The following is a 17,035-nucleotide window of genomic DNA, read 5'->3' as shown; positions in this document are numbered from 1 at the left end:
TTTTTGAAAAATTGCTTTTTTATTTGTAATCACAGCGGAGATTATAGATATTTGGCTTTAGAGAAAACATTTTCTCCTAAACCTTCAAGAAAATATCTCTGATTTATGTCTGCTGCTTTGCTCATCCCTGCCCTCATTTTCAAAGCAGTATAAGGCAGGGTGACAGAAAGGCGTTAATCTGACAGATATGGAACCAGTAATTAAGTAAAAAATGTTTATGGCATTTCCTCTTAACATTTTATGTATGTTTTTGTCTGCTATTTTACAGTTTGGACTTTTTAAAATATTGTTTTCCCAAGAGACTCATAAGCTTCTTTCTTAAAATGCTTCCATCCTTTTTGTTTAATTCCTCTCAAATTTTCCCAGGACATTCTTTTGCTCCCATTAAGCACAAAAGTTAATTTTAGAGTAGTTAGTTAGCTTTCAATGGATGACAGCTGTACTGGTCACTCAGCACCCCCATGTTCATTGCAGCATTAATAACAATAGCCAAGATATGAAAACAGCCTGCATGTCCATCAATAGATGGATGCATATAAAATATAGTAGACACACACACACACACACACACAATGGAATATTATTCAGCCATAAAAAAAACAAGAAAATGCTGCCATTTCCAACAATATGGATTATATAAGTGAAATAAGCCAGACACAGAAAGAAAACTACTGCATGATGTCACTTACATGTGGAATTTTTAAAAGTCAAACTCACAGTAGCAGAGAGTAGAAGGGTAGTTACCAGAGGCTGGCAGGGGGGCAGTGGAAATGAGATGTTAGTCAAAAGGTACAAACTTGCAATTACAGGATTGATAGGTTTTGGGGATCTAACAGATAGCATGGGGACAACAGTTAATAATATCGCATTGTATATTTGAAATTTTCTAAGAGAATAGACATTTTTCTTTTTATATAGTATATATTTTATTAGGTTTGTACAAATACATTCTCATATTACAAACTCAATTTCGTGGATGCATCTTCCTTTGATATTTGAATCATCTGAAATAACACAAACAGAACTATACATTCAAAAGAATCCTCATTTGGATAACAAAAAAAGACAAGTTAAACAACAAAAAAACTTTTCCTTTCTCACAGGTGGACACTGAAGTAGATCTAATTTGGTTTTCATTTTAAAAGCCCCCCAAACCAAAAGCAGCTTAAAAACTAATTAAAATGGATTTAAAATTTGTTTACTAAGCTGTTGGTCTCTAGCATCATTTTCTGTTTTCTGTTGTTTTGATGCAGATTCTTTTTTGTCTGTTTCTTCTCTTGCTCTTTTCACTGGTCCAGTTGCACCATTTTCATCATGTTCATCATCACTAACAAATTTCATTTTCTTGCCCTGAAGCTGTACCTTTCCTTTAACAAACTCAGGCGAGGCAGCTTTATTACCCTTTCCTTTTAAATCTGCGACCTTTTGACTTCCATTTGTTTGGGGTTCGTGTTGGTCTTTTATGATTTTTTCAATGCTTCTTTTTCCACCTGTCCTTCTAGTACTTCCCAAGTCACTTCTTTGTTCCTTAATTGTAGATTACCATTATTTGCATCTTTGGCTTTACCCAATGCTTCCTCGACTTTTTCTTTAAATCGAATTATTCCCTTTTGCACCTCTGACAACGTCTATCCATTTTAGTTCACCATGATTTGAGAAAAGGATGTGTGAACCTTCTCTACAGGTCTGATCATCTAAGTCACCCAAAAATTTCAGCAAGCATCCAATCTTTTCTCTAGAGATTTCATTTCAGCATCATGTAGCTTTTATTTTTCTTCTTGCTCTTGTTTAGCTCTTAATTTATTCTCCATATTATTTTGTCTCCTTTCTTCACTTTTTTCAGCAAAGTGATATTCCTTGAAAAGTATTAGTAGGCTGTGTCTTTGTACTTCTGGCCAGGGGTCTCTACAAACTTTTTAGCATATTTAATGTTATCAAACACAACAAACACTGATCCTTTAAATGTTTTATGCAATGTTCTTCTCATTGGTATATTTTGTACTTGACCTCTATGTTCTAATCATTCTTTTATGTCATCAATAGTTGCAACAGTTGGGAAGCCTTTGATATAAATAGATGTTTTTTACATCATTTTTATACCCATCAGTCACTTCAAGGAGGGGGTTTACTTGGAGACATTCTGGTTTTAGTTTTATCTTCACTGATTTCCATGAGTTCTGCCTTGGATGTCCTCAGTGCTTCCACAATTACATTAAAGTCTGTTGTGAGATGGTTTAACCTGTTGAATTTTATCAATATCTCCAAAGGTACCCACCCTTTGTTTAGTTTGACCTGTTCCTTTAAAAATTTGTCCCACAGCAAATTGAAATCTCCAAATTAATACTCAATTTGATGACAGATTTTGGCCTTCAGACCAGCATTTTCAGCCACTGTGGCATTCTTTAAGATCCCAGTCCTGCAGAGTCAAGCCACAAGCTCACAAACAACAACATTAACATCTTGACTTCCCCCAGTAGCTCTTAAGTGTTCTTACCACACACAGAAAAATAGTAACTATGTGAGGTAACAGTATGTCAGTTAACTTGATTGTAGTCATCATTTTGCATTGCATACATATGTCAAATAATCATGTTATACACCTTCAATGTATACAATTTTTGTTGATTAATTGTACCTCCATGAAACTGGAAAAAATATTTTAATAAAGTAAAATAAAATTTGCATTTCTAATTTGATGAACCTGTCTTTTACCCTAGGAAGGCCAGGTCAAGGTTGGGGAAGGGAGGAAAGAATGATCTCTTTTTCTTAGTCATCCACATAATTTCTTTATGTTGAAAATGTCTTCCTAATGCTTACTTTTGTTTTACTTATAATCTCTTAAAATGGAAAGATTTTAATGTAATCAAATATTTAGTATTTTCCTTTATAATATCTGCATAAAAGGCAAAAGAAGGGAGGAAATATGAAAATGAATGAGATTCAAGTTTAATAGAATTTGGCAAAAATAGCACCTTTTTCTTTTTAAATGATATTTGCTCTAGCATATGTGTGTATTTGCTTATGTTTGTAGCTGATACCAGTTCTTGAGGTAAAGAAATTATTTCAGGTCTTGCCTATGATGGGTATCTTTGTAAGATCACTCTAAGCCCAGCGGAAGTTTTCTCAATTATGCAGGTGTAATATCTCCACAGTCATCTCATTTCAGGAGAATAAGGCTTAAACACACATGACTCATGTCACTCAAATGCCAGTAAGACCGCTAACCAAATATTCATTTAAAATTGGAAACAAGTTCATAAAGCAATCAGTTAGTCAGCTGAACAAAGCGTCCCCTCCATAAAGGACAGAGTCATGAATGAGTGTAAGAAGTTACTTAGATAATACAGCACTAGAGAAAAAGGAGTTGGGAATGGCAATATCCTAATACCTGTCTTTGAATGTATTGACTGAGACACAGTCTTTATTTAATAGGGCCTAAATGGACTATTATGATTTAATTGCTATGACTGTGAGTAAACTAACAATTGTCCTTTTCTTATCATCACATTTATGACTTGTAGCATTGTTTTTATCAGTATATATTTGGAATATTTGATGAGCATCTTTTGGCCTTTTTTGAAGACATCCAAGTCAAATGTAGGATTCCAATTCTTCTTGAGTTAAATAAACCGACTTGGTCTTGTTACTTGGGGGGTTTCCCACACATTGAGTGTCATGTTAAGCAAAATTTACTCCTAAAAGACAATTTAATGGGGTTGATGAGTAGGATACACAGGTGTGCAAAAATTGCCAAACTAATTGAAGATAATGAATGCTCCACTGCTCTGCCCTGGAGCCACAGAACAGCAGGTAACATGTCTTAGCTTTTTCTTTATTCCATTTTTCAACATCTTCTTTGCCAATTGAGAAATCTGTTTATTTTCGGTACATTTAGAGTTTGGCATTTTAAAATTTTCTGTTATTTATTTCCAAACCATCTGAAAATTTGTCAGTTTTTGTTTAACCTCTTAAAAATATTGACTTGCATTTGCAGCTTTATATAAAGTAGTCACTGGTTTCCAATACAGTTAAGGTTTGTAGATAAACACCAGTCCTAAGTGGAAATATTTCTATACCTCCAGCCAATAGGTAAACATGTGCATTATCAGATCTGATCATACTGGGTGGTCAATGGAGATTAAATGTTTCCAATTTCATTATATGCATCTGATTAATTATCTGAGTACCAATCAGGCAAGCATTATTCTTTGCAATTCTAGAAAGAGATAAAATATGTGTTCCAAAGGTGGCTGGGTTGTTGTTGTTGTTTTGAGATGGAGTCTTGATGTGTCACCCAGGCTGGAGTGCAGTGGTGCAATCGGGGCTCACTGCAACCTCTGCCTCCCAGGTTCAAGCGATTCTCCTGCCTCAGCCTCCTGAGTAGCTGGGCACACACCATCGCCCCCAGCTAATTTCTAGTAGAGATGGGGTTTCACCATGTTGGTCATGCTGGTCTCGAACTTCTGACCTCAGGTGATCTGCCTGCCTCAGCCTCCCAAAGTGCTGGGATTACAGGAGTGAGCCATCGCACCCTGCCAAAATGGCTCTTTTTTGAAAAGCTGTTTGAAAAGATGACATCCACATGTGAAAAGGTAAACATTAGGAAAGTTAAACAGCTATAAAAAACAGTGAAATAGATGTTTCCAGGAATTATACATTAATATAATACATAGAATAAACACTGGGTTCAAATTAGTTCAGGGAAAAGGTCAATAAGCAAACTTGGTCAGAGATTGTTCCATTTCTGGTCAGACTTGAAGGATGGATAGAATTTGGGAAGAACAGAAGATAAGGGTGAAAGTGTGTTGGTTGGAGATACTGAATTGTGTGAACAGAAATGTTCTATTATTAGGTTGGTGCAAAAGTAATTGCAGTTTTTGCCATTATAGAAGAGCGACTTTATCAGTCTAAGTATACACGGAGGTGAAGTTAGAATGCTCTATCTAATATCTAATGGCATGTTTGAACACTTCTTTTGTGTTCTTGGGAACTGTTTTAATAACGTTATAACAAAGCATATTCTATTGTTCAGAGTTTTGCTTTATGGACTTAACTGAGATTTCTCAGAAGCACACTGTATGCTTGTTTTCCATTTTTACTAGCACTGGTACATAACCTGATACATAAAAGTCATTTACCAAATCTTAGATGAATGAAATGAGGCAAAAATAAATTCTGATAGATTTTTTTTTAATTCCTGGAGCTTACATTTTCAGTGAGAAAGGCAAGAGATGCCTGAATATTCCCTGGTTTAAAGTGATATTCTATTGGCTTTCCTCTAAAAAGGAGATGAATTGAAAAACACTCTTGAAAATACTGTGTTACTGCTGAAAGAAATCATAGATGACATAAACAAATGCAAAAGCATTCCTCACTAATGAATTGGAAGAATCAATACTGCTAAAATGTCCATCTGTCCAAAGCAGTCTAGAGACTCAATGCTATTCCTATCAAATTGCCAATATCATTTTTCACAGAATTAGAGAATTATTCCAAAATTCTCACTGTTGGTGAGAATGTAAAATTATTTCAGTCCCTGTGGAAAGCAGTTTGGAGATTTCTCAAAAAAAAAAAAATTAAACTACCATTTGACCCAGCAATTCTATTACTACATATAAACACAAAGGAAAATAAATTGTTCTACCAAAAAGACACCTGCACTCATATGTTCACTGGAGCACTATTCACAATAGCAAAGGCATGAAATCAACCTAGGCACCCATCAATAGTGGATTGGATAAAGAAAATGTGGTACATATACCCCATGGAATACTACACAGCCATAAAAAAGGATGAAATCATATCCTTTGCGGCAACGTGGATGCAGCTAGAGGCCATTATCCTAGGTAAATTAACACAGAAACAGAAAATCAAATATAGTATGTTCTCACTTACAGTGTGAGCTAATTCCTGAGCACACACAAAGATGGGAATGATAGACACTGCGGACTACTAGAGTGGGGAGGGAGAAGGGCAAGGACTGAAAATCTCCCTGTTGGTTACTATGTTCGCTAACTGGGTGACAGGATCAATAAAAGCTCAAAGATCAGCATCTGGCAATATACTATACCTTGTAACAAATCTGCACATATACCCATGAATCTAAAATTAAAATTATTTTTAAAAGAGATTCAGGCCATGTATGGTGGCTCACACCTGTAATCCCAGCACTTGAGGAGGCTGAGGCAGGAGGATCACTTGAGCTCAGGAGCTCAAGACCAGCCTGGGCAACAAAGTGCGACCCCTGGAGAGAGACAGAGACAGAGAGAGAGAGAGCGAGAGAGAGAGAGGGAAATTCAAATCACAAAAACTAAAAACATAATCCTATGTGAAAGTTAAATGGGATTATTTTTATGTATTAATTTATTCATTCAATAAATATTTATTGGATACTCAGTACACACTGGATACTACTGTTCTGGGGAAGATGATATAGTGGTTAACAAAGTTAATAAAACTTCTGTCCTCATGGAGCTTATATTCTGGTAGAGGGAAACAAACTAATTTGTTAAAAAAGTAAAAATTATTATATGAACTGCAGTTTGTAGAAACTGACCAAATTGTTTGCTTCTTTCTGTATCCCCACCTTAGCTGTGTCATGTCACCATGCCTGAATTCTGATTCTGCGCTTGGCCATGCCACCTGCTTTAGCCAATGGAGCACCTTGCTAGCTTGCTGATGGTTGAGAGACACATGCCACAGAGGCAAGACTCCCACCTCACTGGGCCCCGCCTAGATTAGCCAGCGGGAGCCACAGACCTGGAAACGAGCCTAGCCCACATCAGTGGAGCTGCCTAGAGACCCACAGTTGGCCACAGACACAGGACAGATCAGACAAGCACTGCACACTTGGAGCTAAATAAACGTTTACTGTTGCACACCATGGGATTTGAGGTTCTGTGTGAATGCAGCATTTTTGCAGCAATGGTGATAATTGTGTTCGCGAAAAATAAAACTGCAAATGTCAACAGGGAGAGCGGGGAGGGGGTCGTTTGCAAGTTTATGTAAGGTAATCAGGGCAGGTCTCCCTGAGAAGATGACACTTGAGAAAAGACTTCAGGAGGTGGGAGAGGGACTTATGTCTCTATCCAGGAGAGAAGGGGGAGTGCTTCAAGCTGAGAAAAGAACGTGTCCGAAGAGAGAGCGTCCTGTGTCTGAGGATCCCAAGAAAGTCAGTGTGACTGGAGCAATGGCGAAGAGATGAAGGAGGTGAGGTCAGTAAAACCAGGGGAACAGAACAGACCCAAATTCTGTGGCTCTCCAGGAATTCTCAAAGCTGTGTTATGCTTACACGCCTTGTGAATTCTAGAATGGGCGTTTGGAGTTCTGCAGTTCCTCACATGTACTTGATAATCCAACCCTTTTTTACACAGAGCATCTCAAAGCAAGAGAGCCTGCAGAACCCTCCTGTGGGAGGGCTAATTTATTGACAAGCAGATAAATGGGTTGCCTTAATCTTAAGGTCCCAGGCTAGGCCCAGATAGAAATGTCTGAGACAGGTTGAAGCTAGCACCCTGAGTATGTTCCAGAGGATCCAGGCTCTCAGGTGGAGCCAAGTCAGCTTCAAATCACGCCCCTCCAGCTACGTGACTTGACATGCAGCACATATATTGAATTTTATCATTAGAAAAGTTTCACATGTGGCATATTACGTCAGCACATGAATGTTCCAAATGAAATAAAATTCTACCAGGGGAAAAAATTAGACAGTGTGTTAAAATACACGGAAGTTATAAATCACTAAGACATCCAGGCTTTCCATTTAAAAAAAAAAAAAAAAAGCTAGGGTAGATTCTCCAGATGGTCTCAATCCATATCATTTGGGTGGAAACCAAATGCTTCAACCTGTCTCGGCAAAGAACATCTCATTTCGAAATAAAAGTAAGAAATGGAATGTCTATGGTGATTTTGAAGATGGATTAATGTTTAAGTGACTTACATTAAAATGCACATGGCTATCGATTTCCTACAGGAAGTATCATCTCAACCCAAGGCCCTTACTCTGGAGAGGTTCTGCTGTCTGTGTTGAATTTAAGAAAAATGTACACATGACACAAGCATTTTCATTCATAGTCTATTATTTTATTCTAAACTCCCCTCTTTTCCTAACTCCTTCATTATACCTTTTCACCCCCACTCCTTGCAATTACAGCTACTTCTTTTAAAGCAATAAAGGATTTTAAAGGGGAGAATGTATAGCATCTCCACCAAGTACAATCCACAATGTGTATTTTATTTGAGTTGTTAAAGTTCTTGGCCATCAGAGATACTACTGAGTATATTATGTCTTCCGTATTTTCCATCTGTCTTATTTACATATTGATATAAAATAACATGTGTAGAAACATCTTGAAATAATGTAAATTAAGCATTTTGCAAAGGAACATGTCCCTTAAACAGCATAGTACATACATTTTTTAAAGTTTCCATGTAAGTATGAAAAATCTTTCTGCAAACTGAGAAGAGGCAAATTTTCCTTTGCTCCCTTGAAAGGAGCCCCTTGTATTTCCTCTGTTCATGACTGATCAGACTCTTCTAATTCCTTTTCAAAACTGTAGGCCCAAAGGAGACTTTTCCCCCAATTTCTGATCCACATAGCTTACAGGGGAGACTTAGAAAATATCTGTAATATCCAGGAAATGGTGTATATGAGAGAGCTGGAAGAAAGTTTCTGAGATTCTCCTGCTATGCAACCTACTATCTACCTCCTTCCAGCAATGTCTGGGTTATTCCTCCTATTGGAATGGAGACTCCACATGTAAGCATCACGCTGCATCCTTAGAGGTAGTAAAGGGGGAATATCTATTGTTTACCTACCTTAAGAGAAGCCCTCTCTACTAGATCCTCAAAAATATCAAAGTATGGCACCATTCCTGGCCACAAGACAGATATATTATAGTTGGGTAAATAAGGTAGTATTTCTATTTTAAAAAAATATTAATTATTCAAAATAAATTGAGTTCAGATACTAATACTATATTAATAGAAGTGCAATAGAATAAGAACTTACTCTGGGATGAGTCAGGCCATCCGGGTAAACTTCAGAGGGGTGGAGACTTTGATTTCCCAGCTTTGATAACACAGCTTTGAGAATTCCTTGTAACATAAGCCCTGCACTCAGGCAGGTTGAGAGACGTGTAGGTGGCTGCAAGCAAGGCTTTTGGTGGTTACATCTATTCCTTAAAACAGATAAGTAAATAAATGAAAATAAAATATATTAAGCGAATTGGATACTATCATAGGTGGAGAGATAGTAAAAAAAAAAAAAGCAAGATAGAATGTCAGGTCCTTTAGATTTAATATTCTAGAGTAAAAAAACAACAAACATGTAATGGAAAAAAAAAATCATCACATCAAATTGTGATAAGCATTATAGGAAAATAAAACAGGATGATGGCACAGGGAGGAATGGCCACTTCAACCAAGATGGTGAGGGAAGACCTTTTTAATGAGCTGGCATCAGAAAGCTCATCAGAAATTGACCTGGGGCAATGGCTGGACAGAGAATTTGCAGGGCAGGATTTCCTCAAGTCTAGGTTGTAGAACTCTGGCATCCTGGGACATGTCTAAAAGTGATCAAGAAAAAAAGAACCTTTTCCATAGATTTCCCATGTGGAGATTCATAATACACATTAGCAAATTAGAGATGCTTGAAAGTCAACAGTAAGGAGAACCTATTTAACTCAATGCTTCTCTGACATGCCTGAACATAACGGTTGTTTTTTGGGGTTAGTTGTATATGTCTGTGTTGGGAAACACTGGGGAGGAGAGGCCAGTTGTACTCTAATAACATCTCTACTACTGGTTTGCAAAATGCTGTTCATGGAAAACTGAGAAGTTTGAAGACTCCAATAGAATAAAACCTGAATGGAGCCTCCTGTAGTTGTGCAACATGTTGGCCTGTTTAGAGTTTGATCTATAATAAATAAGAAGCCATTTTAATTTTCGTACAGGAAACATACAGGGTAAAAGTGTCTGTTTTGACAGTCTTACCCTGACAGTGATAATCCGAGTAAAGTTAATGAAGGAAAGAAAACACAGAGTAGTTTGGAAAGTATTACTCTAGCCTAAGCAAGAATGCTTGAACCTGAAAAACAGCAAAGGAAATGAATAGCAAAGGGAAGATATGAAAGATTATTAAAGCAGAATTTGCCAAACAAGAGAAATTGCCAGATATCTGGAACATGGGAAAGATACTAAATATTGAGTTGGAAGCAGTGGGTTGGTATTAAGGTGATAAATCAGAAATAACAACAAAAAAGTAAATAACATTATAACAAGCAAACTGAGGACAAGCAAGGACAGAGGATGAAATGGCAATAAGGATTGAAACAAAATTTTGGTTATGATATGAATAGCCTAGAGTGATAACTTTAGGAGTTTATTACTCATTTTATAAGGAAGCTACTAAAGCTTTCTTAGTAGGACATGGGAAGATTAGCAGTATGTTTTTGTAAGCTTTGTTGGGTACCAGTGTAGTTAAGAATTAACTGGAGAAGGGAGACAGTGGAGCAGTGTCTAAGAGACAACAGTGGGAAAAGGAAAGAGGAGAGAGAAGCTCAAGCTGTTTCACTGCTCGAATATGGAAACAGGCAGGGCCAAGTTTATAGCAAGCACTCACAGGTAAGGAAAAGTCAAGCATGGGTCGGGCGCGGAGGCTCATGCCTGTAATCCCAGCACTTTGGGGGGCCCGAGGCGGGCGATCACGAGGTCAGGAGATCGTGACCATCCTGGCTAACACGGTGAAACCCCGTCTCTACTGAAAAAAAAAAAAAAAAAAAAAAAAAAAAAAAAAAAAAAAAAAAATTAGCTGGGCTTGGTGGCGTGCGCCTATAGTCCCAGCTACTCGGTAGGCTGAGGCAGGAGAATGGCGTGAACCCGGGAGGCGGAGCTTGCAGTGAGCCAAGATCGCGCCACTGCACTCCAGCCTGGGCGACAGAGACTCCGTCTCAAAAAAAAAAAAAAAAAAAAAAAAAAAATCAAGCATGATAGTATCTTTTTCAAAATATCAGAATTGGAAAGATGGGGAAGGCAGTCAAAGTTAAGGGTGGAGGCAGCAGGTGAATGAGAGCAGATTCTCAGTTCCATCTGGAACAAGTTGAGTTTGAGTAGCTGGTGGGTTAATCAGGAAGACACATTCTGCAGACAGCCGAAGCTGAAGGGAGCTGAAGATTGTAGAGACAATTAGGTTATCACTGAGGTTAAAAGTACCAAACAAGACTGTCCTGCCTCCACGACTTACTCTCTGTGTGACTCTGTGAAAGTTACTTATCTTTTCTGTGACTCAGTTTTCTCTCTCTCTTTTTTTTTTTTTTTGAGTTGGAGTCTCACACTGTTGCCCAGGCTGGAGTGGAGTGGCGCGATCACGGCTCACTGCAACCTCTGCCTCTCAGGTTCAAGCCATTCTCCTTGCCTCAGCCTCCCAAGTAGCTGGGATTACACGCACCTGCCACCACACCGGGCTAATTTTTTTGTATTTTTAGTAGAGACGGGATTTCACTATGTTGGCCAGGCTGGTTTCAAACTCCTGACCTTGTGATCCACCCGCCTCGGCCTCCCAAAGTGCTGGGATTACAGGCATGAGCCACCGCACCCGGCCTCCAGCTTCCTCTTCTATAAAATGCGGTTAATGATAATATCAATCTCATTATACTGTTGTAAGGGTTTAAAAAGTGAGTCTATGGGAAGTGCTTAAAAGAGTATTTGGCACACGGCGTTCTCAAAATTATGTTGAATTACATAAGCCTTTTTAATTCTTCACAAGGATGAGTAAATAATGCCTATTGCTATGGAGTTTATATTTTGATTCTCAAATCCAACCTCAGGAAAAGAGTGTCTGAAAGACAATGCACTGTATCTTTGCCTTGTTTCCAAATCACTGTGTTTCTTTTGTAATAGTTGATTAATTAGACCATTAAAGTAGCCTAGATACTAGATCTAGATTTTGAAATAATTTTTAAGGCAATTTAAGACTCAAATCTGTTAAATTGAAATGAACTTGGAGGTTCAGAGGGATGACAGGAGGCTGTCATATCACTTTATTCCTGAAGATTTTCTCTTAACTGTTCATATTTTTTACGACCTTCGCCAGACTCAGCCTAGATGTATTATGGTTAGGGTTAAGATTAGGGTTAGAGTTAGGGTTAGGGTTAAGAATAGAGTTGGGAAAATTTTAGAGAAGTAAGTCTCTAAAACTACATGGCCATGTAAGTATTAAACATTTTAATAGAAAAGCTTATATATCTTGCATCAGAATGTTCACCAATTGGTGCAATAAAACTTCAAAAATTGTTAGTGCAATTTAATGAAGCTGGTTATGAACTGCTACTTAAAAAATTTATGCCTATTAATCCAGCCTGTCTCTCAAAGTGGGCTCTCACAAAGGAAGGGATTTTCTCATAGTGTATCCTGTTCTGCTGTTTAGTGAGGATGCTTCACCGCTTCTACCAATGATGGTTTTCTGGAAACAGTTACTACCCTGAAAAGACATGCTCAGATAAAAACTAAGTTTCTCTTTGCAAATGGAAAAATGGTCAGTTCATATATTTTAAGTCCAAAAACTTGAAAAATAAAATTATAAGACACACTTTTTCATGACGTTTTCATATCTGAAGAATATTTACATATGCATTTTAGAAAAGGATTTAGTTCATTTTGTGGAACTTGTCTTAATAATGACCAATAACATCTGTTTAAAATTCTGATGAAATGTTAACCATTCTATTCTATGTACTGTAAAAGTACAAATAGGTTAGATTTATGTCTTTAAAGATTTGAGTCAGAGATACATAGATTAAATTAACATTTTATTTTATTTATTTTTTTTTAGACAGAGTCTCACTCTATTGCCCAGGCTGGAGTTCAGTGGTGCGATCTCAACTCACTGCAACCACTGCCTCCCGGGTTAAAGTGATTCTCCTGCATTAGCCTCCCGAGTAGCTGGGATTACAGGTTCCCACCACCACGCCCGGCTAATTTTTGTATTTTTATTAGAGTCAGGGTTTCACTATGTTGGCCAGACTGGTCTTGAACTCCTGAACTCAGGCAATCCTCCCACCTCAGCCTCCCAAAGAGCTGGGATTACAGGCACGAGCCACCGCGCCTGGCAGAAAATAACATTTTAATTTTGTCGTCATGTTTACATAAGTTCTAATTTTTCTAGGTCATGTAAATATAGAGCAATTTAGGCAGAGAATAATTTCAATTATTGACCACAAGAATTGTTTGTTTTAAAGAAAGATTTTTTTCTTTTCTCTCAAAATGATACTGTGACCATAAAGACATTTTCCTTTAAATTCATAATGAAAATAAAGATAGTTTGGTGCTTAACACTCGAGACACCTGGAGGTAAAATAAATAGTTGCCAAGGATTGTATTTACAATTATATTTTATATGAAGTAACACATGGTCTTATTAGCTTCAGTTTAATATAATTCTCCGTGCAAATGTCAGTTGAAGTGAAAAGAATCTTCCGAAGAAGCTGAATAGGAAGCCGATATGCTTACAAGCATGGGATTTGGGTTGTGGTTCGATTTGGTAGGGAGAGTAATGGAAAACTCTGGACTTCCTAGATCCCTCTTCCTTGACGTATAGGCCACAGTGATTTGGCAAAAGCAGAATTGAAGGAGAACTTTCTGAATTTTTTTAGCGGTAGTATATGACCCCATTATAAACACCAACTGTGTGGGCTGAGCACGTGTGAGCAATGGAAGTGAACAACCTAACACAAGATGAGACAAGAATGATTTAGTGTAGAGTCACAACGCCTTGAGAACATAGCCATAAAGCAGGTTTATTTTCCTAATCATTGTTAACAAATATGCTCTGCTCATTAAGATCACATTTTTTTTTCAAGCTTGTTAGCTCATCTGATCATATAAATTTTCACTTGTTCTATGTCATTAGAGGAGTTCCTTTTTCCTGCTCTGGCGCCTCATTGTTGGAGCAGGGCCATCTCCACGTGGGACTTCAGGGAGGGAGGCTGCCGCTCTCCCTGAACGCTGCGATCACTGAGGCCTAGAGGCTGGGTATGAATACAAGTGTTCTTCCAGCTTCCTACTACCTGCTGTTTTGAGTCTCAAATTATCAGAGATTGCTCATATTTATTTATTTATTTTTGAGATGGAGTCTCACTCTGTCGCCCAGGCTGGAGTACGATGGCACTATCTCGGCTCACTGCAACCTCTGCCTGCCGGGTTCAAGCAATTCTCCTGCCTCAGCCTCCTGAGCAGCTGGGATCACAGGTGCGTGCCACCATGCCCAGCTAATTTTTTGTATTTTTAGTCGAGACAGGGTTTCATGAGGCTGGTCAGGCTGGTCTCAAACTCCTGAGCTCGTGATCCACCCACCTCGGCCTCCCAAAATGCTGGGATTACAGGCAAGAGCCACTGTGCCCGGCCGTAATATTTATTATATGCATGACCCTGAAGTGGCCAGGAAAAGCTGAGATTGGGAGGTAAACCAGACAAATGAAACTGTAACAGGGCCAGGAGTAGAAATCTCCTCCCGAATTCCCACTTCGTGGCTTAACTACTAGCTAAAACCCTGGTGCCCCTCTGAGCAATAGGAAGTTAAGTAAATTTTCCAAAGCCATTAAGAAAGCTATGCTTGTTTAAACTCTCAATGTAACCTGAAATAGTTTGAAACAACTGTTTAGAAAAAGTGGGGACTGAACGCTATAGATGGAAAATAGGAAATAATAGCATAGATAAACAGGCAATAAACAAGAAAATGGCTTTTGTATCAAAGATAGACATAAAACATTTTTTTCTTGATGGTTCACTTTCCACACATGGAAGTTAAGCTTAACAAAAGAAGAAATGTTTTCTGTCTTTCCCATCTTTATCTGTATCCCTTGGCACCAACAGGAGTACCTGCCACACAACTGGCTCTCAATAAATAATTTGAATCAATGAATCAATTGATAATTTTGGCCAGATTTTTAAATAGATCATGGACAAAAATGATACAAGTAATAATGATACAGCAGTAGTACCTGGCACATAATTGGCTCTCAATAGGTAATTTGAATCAATCAACCAATTAATAATTTTAGCCAGATTTTAAAGAGGTTATGGACAAGTGATACAAGTAATAGGATCAACACAGGTTTTCAATACAATAATTAGATTATAGCACTGAGCGTCTTTGTCAAATATTAAATGCTCTCATTTAGCTCCCAGATGTTCTTTTCATTCCTGCATTAGAATATTTACCAGACTGCTGTAGCCATTTGTTCACATGTCTGTCTGCCCCACTAGACCACCACGCCTGCCTTTCTCCTGCTTGTATGTGTCTGGCACATAGCGTTCAATAAATATTTGATGAGTGAAGGAACAAATAATAGGTACCTGGAGAGCAAACATTCCAGATGCGTTACTAATTGAGATGTCAGAAATCTCTTCAACTTTTCGATGAAAAAACAACTGTAGGGTAATATGCTTCTCAAGGTTTCTCAGGCCCGATAAACGATTTTGGTTTATTTTTCCGTTCCTCAAATGCAGTGGCGGGGAAAACGCGTTTCTTCCGCTGAAGTTACAGAGATGAGCACATGATGGCGCTCGCGCTGCACCGTAAACCCAGAGGCAGCTGAGCAGTGTGGATCCCTGGGCTCCTCCACGTCCCTCCCTCTCCTCTTCTGCCCCCATTCTTCTGCTGTTTCCCCTCCGGTTCTCCCTCCTACCCATCCATTCAAGCTCGATACATATTAACAGTTGCCAAGAAGCTGTCAGAACGGAACTGGGGTACTGTCCACCTGAAGCTGGTATTTTCTTTGTTCTGTGACAAGCCAAATTCTGTGTACTCCTTTTTTTTTTTTTTAGAAGAACATTTTGAATGCTGTTTAAATTGTGTATCTGTAGTTCAGGATAGTTATTTTTACTTTGCCCTTCATTGGCCCCTGCAAGTGACCTATCCTTCCTAAGCAAAATAGCCAAGAGAGCAAATGGTGTCCTAAGTCATTAGAATCCCCTCAGCTAGGGAAATTGAAACCTGAGCCTTTGCCAACATATACAGAAGAAGTAGACAATTACAGACGATTGCTACGTTCAGTGCAGATTGGAAAAGTTGGAGAATAAAAATAAGTTACATGATGATCACTTACCTGTTAAGAATTAAAAGTGAGTTTAGAAAGTAGATAATCAATGCAGTTTTAAAAAATGGAAAGAGTAGCCCGGCATGGTGGCGTGTGCCTGTAGTCCCAGCTGCTCCAGAGGCTGAGCAGGGAGGATCACGGGAGCCCAGGAAGTCGAGGCTGCCGTAAGACATGATCACGCTACTGCACTCCAGCCTGGGTGGATGAGAGAGAGACCCTATCTCAAAAAGAAAAAAAAAAAAAAAGAAAGAAAGAAAGAAAGGGAATGGGGATAGAAGTTTTTAATTCAGTCTTTAAAGTGGGGTTTTCTTTTCTTTTTGATTGAGGCAAGCATTATATATGACGGCATGCTCCAAGCTTTATGTTTTGTTATAATTTACATTTAATAAAATGTATTCATTTAAGGAAATAATTCAGTGAATTTTGACAAATGTGTATACACTAATGTAAAATACTGCCACAATCAAGACACATAACTTTTCCAATGCATGAGAATGTTTCCTCATGGTCTCTCAAGCCAGTCCCTGCCCTCACTGGTTTCTATTACCTGAGAACACTTCTACCTGACTTTGAACTTCATGTAAATGGACTCACACAGTATACATGCGTTTTTTGTGTCTGGCTTCTTTTGCCCAATATATTTTTGATGTTCATCCACACGGTAGAGTGCATTTGCAGTTTATTCTTTTATTGCTGAATAGTGTTCAACTATATGAATATAATTTTTTATTCATTTTCTTCGTAAACCCTTAAAATGTTTCCAGTTTTGACTACTATCACTAAAGCTTCCATAAACATTCTTATATATGTATTTGTGTGGATATATGCTTTCATTTATTTAGGTGAATACCTAAGAGTGGAATTCCTGGATCATAGGGAAGTTGTAGGTGTTTAATATTACGAGACACTGCCAACATTTTTCAAAGTGGTGGTATTCCTTT

General features: G+C 38.1%; 1 pseudogene; it reads right to left on the bottom strand.

Annotated features, from left to right (window-relative positions):
• Window positions 1-1,154: 1,154 nt before the first annotated feature.
• Window positions 1,155-15,648, bottom strand: LOC100461877 (lupus La protein-like; annotated as a pseudogene).
• Window positions 15,649-17,035: the final 1,387 nt, after the last annotated feature.

This window comes from Pongo abelii, chromosome 13, assembly GCF_028885655.2.
Source record: "Pongo abelii isolate AG06213 chromosome 13, NHGRI_mPonAbe1-v2.0_pri, whole genome shotgun sequence".
Lineage (NCBI taxonomy): Eukaryota > Metazoa > Chordata > Mammalia > Primates > Hominidae > Pongo > Pongo abelii.
This window is presented reverse-complemented; position numbering and strand designations above follow the sequence as displayed.